The following is a 10,168-nucleotide window of genomic DNA, read 5'->3' as shown; positions in this document are numbered from 1 at the left end:
GGTGGGTTTGTGATGCTGCCAGTTTCATTTAGACAGATTTAAAATAATCAAAACCGTGCATTTATCATATTTTGTAATTACATTTTTATATACTTTCATTTTTTTTTCTTTTTTAATCTTGGTGTTTTCTGAAGATCTGAGTGTGCCTTTGGAGGAAAAAACACACTCAGATACATGTTATAATATGTCTAATACATGTTAAGAGATAAAATACCAAAAAAAAAAAACCCTCAGAAGACACTCAAAATAATAAAGAAGGACATGGTTTGGACTGTATATTTCTTTTGGAATTATTACTGTAGTTCACAGTATTTTAATACTAAAGACAATATAAAAAACATTAAACTTTTAATTTGTTATTTTTTTTTCTGAGAGGTATCTGTGTTCTCTTATAATATTTGATGCAAAATTATAATATTGATTATGTTGTATAACATAACTATGTTTCCAATAACTTTGTTAGGTTGAGAGTATAAAAATTAATAACCTTGCTAAAATGGAGTCAGGAGGCCAGAAGGGGGAGCTCTCATTCAAGTACCACTTGACCTCCATACAGATCTCAACAAGAAGAGACACACATTGCATCTTTAGTAGGAAGTGACATTATTACCACCAGTAGAAGGAAGAAATAATTTTTTTCCCCCTGGCAACAGCTCAGCCAATCATAGACTGTCACAACTCAGCCAATGAAAAGCTACTGTGTTCTGAACTCCTAGTTTTCTTCAATGGGCTTTTTGTTACAAACAGCCCCTCTCAACATCTGCTCCTCTATAAAAGAGTCACCTTTGTTTCACTGGAATTGCACATGTTTTGCCATAGTGCCCCAAATTATAATTCTCTGCTCTCTAGTAAACCTATTTTGCTAATAAATTCAGTGATTGTTTCATTTTTTAAGGTTAACAGGAGCTTGAGTGTGGACCTCATTTACTTAAAAATAATATATAAACTATGACTATCATGAAATAGTGTATGCTAAGTCACTCCACTTCTATCCAACTCTTTGTGATCCTATGCACTATAGCCCACCAGGCTCCACAGTCCATGGAATCTCCAGGCAAGAATACTGGAGTGGGTTGCCATGCCCTTCTCCAGGGGATCTTCCCATCCCAGGAATCGAACCCATGTCTCTTCCATCTCCTGCATTGGCAGGCAGGTTCTTTACCATTAGCACCACCTGGAAAGGCCCTCATGAAATAGAGCCATAAATCAAATAGTTCTCTTTTGGTTGCAGCCACTGAGGTGATGGAACACCAATGGAATGGGAAATCAATATTGAATAATGAACGGGTGTGGGTTCTGCAACTTACTAATCTTTCTCACCTATTGAACAATAATACTTACATCATATGATATCTGTATCACAGTGTTATAAAATTTTAAATTGTGTGTTTTAAAGCCAGTGCAAATTTCATGACACTTAGCAAACATTCAATAAAAAATGAGAGAGTTTTCCGAATGACAAGTGTTCTGGAAACTTTTTCAAAAACTAAGAAACAGCAGTTTTAAGGACACAGAATAGATACAGAGAAAACATTCATAGAAAACTGACAGCAGTGGCAAATATTTGGCAGTGTTTTAAAGGGAATCAGATCCCTACTAATTCAATACAATTAAGACAGACAACTATGAATACTGAAACATTTGATAGGGTCTCTATTTAAATAATGGAGAAGGCAATGGCACCCCACTCCAGTACTCTTGCCTGGAAAATCCATGGACAAAGGAGACTGGTGGGCTGCAGTCCATGGGGTCGCTAAGAGTCTGACACGACTGAGCGACTTCACTTTCACTTTTCTCTTTCATGCATTGGAGGAGGAAATGGCACTCCAGTGTTCTTGCCTGGAGAATCCCAGGGATGGTGGAGCCTGGTGGGCTGCCGTCTATGGGGTCACACAGAGTCACACGACTGAAGCGACTTAGCATTTAAATAATGGTTTTATGATATTATAGAGAAAAAAGACAAAGTATCTTTGCTATTGATATTAAGTTCCTAAAAGAAGGATATGCCCATCCTGAGTCAGGTCTTTGTGGGAAATCAGCATTAAATGAATGAGTAGATGGAGATTATATTAAACCTAGAAGACAAATGAGGTCAGGCAGATGCTTGTGGCTAATCAAATCACCATTCCCCTACTGACACAGAAATGTTTTTTAATGATTCCACATTAGATTTTCTCTCTACTTATAGATTTGTATAAAAGTTAGTGTGATTGAGTAACCCTTAGCTATTTAAATGTCTTCATAAACTTCCTTAAAGATTTTTCAGAAGTTGTACAGAATAATTATCTGGACATAATGGACGGAATGTTAGTAAGAATTTGCAATTAATATTCTGAAATTCCATTTTAGAGCAGATAATAATTCATTCTTTTTGCTTGTTAGTTTTGGCAGCTATTTCAAAACTCATCCTTCTCTGTATGGGCCAACTGTTAACTGTACATACTCTGTTAATGATTGTATTAAAAGAATTATGGAATGTGACCAAAGTTAGAGAAACTACTATAATCACAAACAAAATTATATACAGAAAAAAAAAAAAAAAAGTGTCTTGGGCTAACACCGGTCAGGGACCCCTCATGATGACCACATATGTTTATGGAAAGATGAAAAAGAAAACAAAAAAAAAGCTGAAGCTGCTTGGCCCTAAAGATCCCTATCTGGCTCAATTAACATCATTAGTCTGAGGTTTCTATATTCCTAAGCTAAATTATCATTTTAATCATTGCATTTTTTATGCAAAAAAAATTAAGCAAAGTTTACTTTTCCTTTTTTAATTAATGACTGGTTATGTAAACAAGGCTCAATTTGCTAATTGTGTTCCAGCCAATAACTATTTATCTCTTGTTTTATTGTTTATATTTTAAATTGTATTTTTACTTAGTCTTTCTACCTTTCACATCTAACAACTTATTTTATTCTTTGAAGTATATAATAGAAAAAAATCATCACACTAAAGTTATGATGCATTTGACAATGCAAAGTTTGCACCAAATGCAGTTGAGCAGGTAAGAAGGATTTTATTCAATGCTATTGAAATAGGAGAGAGAGAAAGTCTGAACTTAACTCCATTTAAATGAAAGGTTGGGAGAAATTTTAAGAGTTGGGCTTAGGGAGATCAGAAGAATCACAAGATCAAAAATCTTTGTTTGCTACTTAACTTGGCCAAAAGAAGAAATGAACTTCCTCTTCGTGATGGGAGGCAGTTTTACAATTTGCAATGAGCTGTCCTAGGAAGTTAGGAGTTAGGCTCCTACCCTCCTATAGAGACTAGAAGATGGGGCATTATTTTCCTTGATGATTTTATTTCAAAAATCTAGCTCTCATGACTTTGAGAAAGACAGTCCTGGGCTGTAAACTGACAAGACACTTTTTAAAGGGTTTAGATTCAAAGGGTCAGAGAAAGAATTTATAATTACAAGTTTTCTAAATTAAATGCTCTATGAAAAAAGGGTGAGAGTCCCAGATTTGGGAAGAAAGATGTCTAAATTTCAGTCAGGCTGAGGGGAAAGTTAAGCTTGTGTTAATCAAAAAATTAATGGAAAATTGATCTAAGACAGAAATGGAAAATTGTGTTTGAGCCAACCTGAAGATTATAACTTGAGAGATAGTCTTTCAGAAAACTCTGAGGACTATACTCATTAGAAGTTAAAGCACAGTTATACAAGTTTTTAAGACAAAGGATTATAAGTCAAATTACATAATATTGACAGTTTACACAATCCAGATCTATGCAACAATCCTGTATGTGACCCCTTACAGGATTAACAGAGAAGATTATCTCCTAAAGAGTTGTGACCCTTTAGAAGATTAAGAAGGAATGTTATCTCTGAAGACTATCTTGTTAAAGAGGTTACACAACACACACTAAAGGGGAGAGAGGAGGTCCAAATGGGCAAAGAACAATTTTGTACTGAATTTTTTTTTGTCTTGCCACAAATAGGAATTTTATTTCCTCAGTAATCTTGGTCATATGTTTTCCCAACAGAGAGTACCTTCCTTAAGGGCAGTGAGAGACTGAATATACACAGGGGAAAAGGCCAGACCATTTATTAAAAATAGGACTCTGACTCATAACTTCTGCAGCAACAGATCAGGACTTGATGCTGGCAGCCTCCCTAAGTTTTGCCCCACTTCTGAAATGGGAATCCAAATTCTTGTTCATGGAACCAAAGGATGAATTTCATAAATATGCAAACACAGTAGCAGGTAAGCAGAGTCCATTTTTGAGAGAGAGAGAGAGAGTGTAAAGATCTCAGCATAGACACTGAGAGGTGTGACGTGCCCAGTAAAGTAGGAATTATAGTGAAGGAGGAAACAGACAGAACAAGCTCCATCTTGAAAGCAGGACTCCATCTTGGGCCGGACTATGGACTTTGAGCTATATGCCCAGTATCTATGGAAACAACATATCAACTGGAAAACCAGAACTCCCAGAAGGAAGAGCCCCAGAGCTCCTACCCAGACACTCAGTCGTCTAAAAGAATACCCTAATTATCTGTCTAACCAAATAGAATCATAAATTCTATTATGCTTATTAGGATATGACCACAGGCCTATTGATAATTGTCCACTGTTAACTACCTAGGCTTAAGGCATATGAATTACGGGTTAACTTTGTATCTTTCTATTCTTTTTTCTAACTAGTTTCAGGGAATTTGGGGAGGTGGGTTTAGGCATATATACTTAGGGTATATAAGGTTTTCATAAAAACTGGTCGGGGTCACTGGCTAAGAGAAGACTCTGCCTTGGGCCCGCTGATGTAATAAACTGCAATCCACTATATGCATTGTCCTTCTGAGTGAGTTTGTTTCCCAGAACACATGGCTACAACAAATCCACCACAGAGAGTTAGTTCCTATGTAAACAAAGACTTTGATATTATCATGGTTTACTGAAGAAAAAAGTCAATAATATAGTTTAGTACTTAGCCTGAATCACTTTATTTTTTGTGACTTTAGACAATTTAACATTGTAGGATTCTCAATTCTAACCTCATCCTTGGAGTATTCATTCAATTTTGGAATTATTTGAATGTAAGTTAGACGATGTTTGTGACCACTGTTTTTCTTTTGTGAGGAAAGTGAAGTGTTTGGAAGGAGTCAATGTCCTAATGGACTTAATGCTAAAAAGATACAAATTAACCTTAAAGTACTGCTCAAAAAATTGGTTAATGATTCTTTGTTTCTATCTATAGAAACTGTACCCAAAGTAGTTTAAATTCTTGTACAGTAGCTGAGAAAAGGCTCCAGGAAAAATGGTCAAGAAAGAGGAAAAGACCAAAAAACCCCTCAGGCAGGCCACTGTTATGCAACTGAACCTGCAAAGGAGCAAATAACATTCCTGGGCAACAACCAAAGCTGCCAGGTCGTCCTACTGCTAATGACCCGAAACCACGGAGTCAGCTGTGCAGTTTGGGTTTTTTGTTTTTGTTTTCCTTTCTCTAAGCTATATTTTATTTATTTTTTTTTCTTTTGAATTCATTTTATTTTTTAATATAATAATATTTATATTAATTGGAGGTTAATTACTTTACAATATTGTATTGGTTTTGCCATACATCAACATGCATCCGCCACAGGTATACACATGTTCCCCATCCTGAACCCCCCTCCTTCCTCCCTCCCTGTACCATCCCTCTGGGTCGTCCCAGTGCACCAGCCCCAAGCACCCAGTATCATGCATGGAACCCGCACTGATGATTTGTTTCATATATGATATTATACATATTTCAATGCCCTTCTCCAAAATCATCCCACCCCCTCACAGAGTCCAAAAGACTGTTTTATACATCTGTGTCTCTTTTGCTGCCTCACTTACATGGTTATTGTTACCATTTTTCTAAATTCCATATATATGCATTAGTATACTGTATTGGTGTTTTTCTTTCTGGCTTACTTCACTGTGTATAATCGGCTACAGTTTCATCCACCTCATTAGAACTGATTCAAATGTATTCTTTTTAATGGCTGAGTAATACTCCATTGTGTATATGTACCACAGCTTTCTTATCCATGAATGGATAAGAAATGGATAAGATGAATCTGCTGATGGACATCTAGGTTGCTTCCATGTCCTGGCTATTATAAACAGTGCTGTGATGAACACTGGGGTACACGTGTCTCTTTATTTTAGTAGATAGTGCTGCTGAATGGCACCCCACTCCAGTACTCTCGCCTGGAAAATGCCATGGACGGAGGAGCCTGGTAGGCTGCAGTCCATGGGGTCACTAAGAGTCGGACACGACTGAGCGACTTCACTTTAACTTTTCACTTTCATGCATTGGAGGAGGAAATGGCAACCCACTCCAGTGTTCTTGCCTGGAGAATCCCAGGGACAGGGGAGCCTGGTGGGCTGCCCTCTGTGGGGTCGCATTTTCAAGACTATGCTATGCTAAGTTGCTTCAGTCATGCCCGACTCTGTGCGACCCCACAGACGGCAGCCCACCAGGCTCCGCCATCCCTGGGATTCTCCAGGCAAGAACACTGGAGTGGGTTGCCATTTCCTCCTCCAATGCATGAAAGTGAAAAGTCAAAGTGAAGGCACTCAGTCGTGTTTGACTCTTAGCGTCCTCATGGACTGCAGCCTACCACACTCCTCCGTCCATGGGATTTTCCAGGCGAGAGTACTGGAGTGGGGTGCCATTACAACTACCGATGTCACAAAAGCAAACAGGTAAAATATATAGAGTTTTGTTTCCACATTTGTTCTCAGTCCTCTCTGGTCCTGACCCTCCATCTGGGAATACCACCAGATATAAGCCCTTGTGTTAGTTTCTTATTGAACTTTACAGGTTTTTTGTTTTTTTGTTTTTTTAATATAATTTATTTACTATTGTAGCTGTGCTGAGTCTGGTTGTAGCTGCATGGGCTTTTCTCTAGTTGTGGCAAGGGGGGAGTACTCTCTAGTTGCAGTGCGCAGACTTCTTATTGCAGTGGCTTCTCTTTTGGGAGCGTGTTGCTCTGGGGCCAGTGGGCTTTAGTAGTTGTGACTCCCTGGCTGTAGAGTACAGGCTCAGTAGTTGTATTTGAGATGTGCTTAGTTGCTCCAAGGCATGTGAGATCTTCCTGGATCAGATATCAAATCCATATTTCACGCATTGGCAGGCAGATTCTTTAACACTGAACCACCAGGGAAGCTCACCCAGGGTATTTTTTAAATGATGAAAAAATATATTAATGCTTTCACTTTTTTATGGAACATAGGATAGAATACTTTGTTGGACACCTTGCTTTTACACTTAGCAGTCTTTACCTAACTATATCTAAAAAGCCTCCATTTTGGGGGGCTCCAAAATCACTGCAGATGTTGATTGCAGCCATGAAATTAAAAGACTCTTACTCCTTGCAAGGAAAGTTATGACCAACCTAGATAGCATATTCAAAAGCAGAGACTACTTTGCCAACAAAGGTCTGTCTAGTCAAGGCTATGGTTTTTCCAGTGGTCATGTATGGATGTAAGAGTTGGACTGTGAAGAAAGCTGAGCACCAAAGAACTGATGCTTTTGAACTTTGGTGTTAGAGAAGACTCTTGAGAGCCCCTTGGACTGCAAGGAGATCCAACCAGTCCATTCTAAAGGACATCAGTCCTGGGTGTTCTTTGGAAGGAGTGATGCTAAAGCTGAAACTCCAGTACTTTGGCCACCTCATACGAAGAGTTGACTCATTGGAAAAGAGTCTGATGCTGGGAGGGATTGGGGGCAGGAGGAGAAGGGGACGACAGAGGATGAGATGGCTGGATGGCATCACCGACTCGATGGACCTGAGTTTGAGTAAATTCTGGGAGTTGGTGATGGAGAGGGAGGCCTGGCGTGCTGTAATTCATGAAGTCGCAAAGAGTCGGACATGACTGAGCGACTGAACTGAACTGAACTAATCTTCACTTATTTGTGTATATGTGTGTGCATGTAGTGTTTTGAAAAAAAATTTTGACTGTAAATATGTACTACAATTTATGTTACAGATATCCATTCTTGTGCATTTGTTTCCAGGTTTTTGTCACTATGAGCAATGCTATTGTGAATAAAAATATACATTGATCATTTCAGTGCTATGCAGGAACTCCTGTTCCTTCCTGAATGCATAATATGTGTCTAATATCTATAGAATCAATTCTCAATGAAGGAATTGCTGAGTTAGAAGATAGACACCTATATTTAGACATAGATATAGACAAATAGACACACAGATACAGATACACACACAAATAATAAAAATTACTACATGTGTTTTAAAGGTCTCAAATTTCCTTCGCTGGTTTCCAATTTATGTTCCTATCAGTGGGTTTCTCCACATCTTCCCAAACATAAAGTATTATTGAACATTAGGTTTTTTCAAAGCTGAGAGGTAAAAATCAGTATCTCAGTGTACTGTTAAAATAAAGAAGGAGACCATTAGACTGCTGCTGCTGCTGCTGCTAAGTTGCTTCAGTCGTGTCCGACTCTGTGCGACCCCATAGACGGCAGCCCACCAGGCTCCCCCATCCCTGGGATTCTCCAGGCAAGAATACTGGAGTGGGTAGCCATTCCATAGTCCAATGTATGAAAGTGAAAAGTCAAAGTGAAGTCGTTCAGTCGTGTCTGACTCTTAGTGACCTCACGGACTGCAGCCTACCAGGCTCCTCCGTCCATGGGATTTTCCAGGCAAGAAAACAGGAGTGGGGTGCCATTGTCTTCTCCAGCCATTAGACTGAGGAGTCTCTAATATTATGACAGCTAACGCGAGCAAACTAAAATCTAAATCTGTAAATGCAGTTATAAAATAGAAACCTAAAGACAACAAATCACAACAGCCTAGGCTTTAAACTACAGCAAATCAGTAATTTTATTTTTCCTTTGCTTCCATACCTTTTCAACATAAGTGTGTCCCTGAGTCCTATTAGTAGAGCTCTCAACCACTTCTGGGCTTCCCTTGTGGCTGAGCTGGTAAAGAATCCACCTGCAATGCAGGAGATCTGGGTTCCATCCCTGGGTTGGGAAGAACCCCTGAAGAAGGGAAAGGCTACCCACTCCAGTATTCTGGCCTGGAGAATTACATGGACTGTATAGTCCATGGGGTCACAAAGAGTCAGATACGGCTGAGCAACTTTCACTCACACCACTTCTGGTTTGGAGTTGCCCAATTTGATTCTGGTTTTGCTCAAATATACTAACATTTTTAATATTCTTTTTCAGTTTATCTTGTAATAATAATTTTAAAGTATATATTTTTTGATTTCTTATTTTTATTTTTTTAAAGTTTATTTGTTTTATTCTGAGAGATATTCAGTACTTTTTACCTAAGTTTAATGTATTTTATTTGAAACCTGTGTTTTCATAACTCTGTTAGTTTCTATTTAAAAAAAAAATCAATTTGTAAAAGCTCCTTTATGCACTAGGGATAATAACCTTTTGTATTAATAAGTGTAGTAACTTTTCTCTACAAATTTCTATAAATATATCTACATCCATATGTATCTACATTTACCTCTACATATTGAATGAATATTTCAACCTTTTCTTTATGGCTTTAGGAATTTTTCCTCCCTTCATAAGTAAAAATGGAGTCTCCAACAGTTTCTTTATATCGTTATGTTTACTGTTTTAAGTACTTGAGTAGTTTTGGAGTTTTGCTTCATCTTTTTAGTTATTGATATGATTATTTTTTTCCACAATGTCAGTTAGTCACCTCAAGCATATTTATTCCCACATATTGGGATAATACCTTAAACATACTCTAAATTGGCAAATATATTTAAGTGTATTTATAAATTTTCTTTTTTCCCATTATTCTGTCTTTATATGTAGTAATATACAGCTTTAAGAGATTAGTCCTATTGCATGTAATTATTTCTGCTGTAAGAATTTTACTTTTTGATACTATTAGCCATATATTTATACTTAAATTGGCTCTTTATAATTATATGTGTCAAATATTTTAAGAGGATGTATATTTTAATATAATAGATACAAACTATAAAGTCATGGATGCTTTCTGATTTAGGAAAAATAAAACATCATTTTTTGTGGTGAGTGTCATTGCTCTTAGCAAGCTGTACAGATATTTCTGGTGAAAAATGTCAAGAACAAGTTGTATTTCAAAGGGTGACAATATTTAAAATATAAGGCTATTGATTCTGGTAAGAATAGTAAGGAATTTCACTTACAGGTGCTTTACAATTTTAAATTATTGCA

This window comes from Bubalus kerabau, chromosome 7 (genome assembly GCF_029407905.1).
Source record: "Bubalus kerabau isolate K-KA32 ecotype Philippines breed swamp buffalo chromosome 7, PCC_UOA_SB_1v2, whole genome shotgun sequence".
In the NCBI taxonomy this organism is placed as follows: Eukaryota; Metazoa; Chordata; class Mammalia; order Artiodactyla; family Bovidae; genus Bubalus; species Bubalus kerabau.
This window is presented reverse-complemented; position numbering follows the sequence as displayed.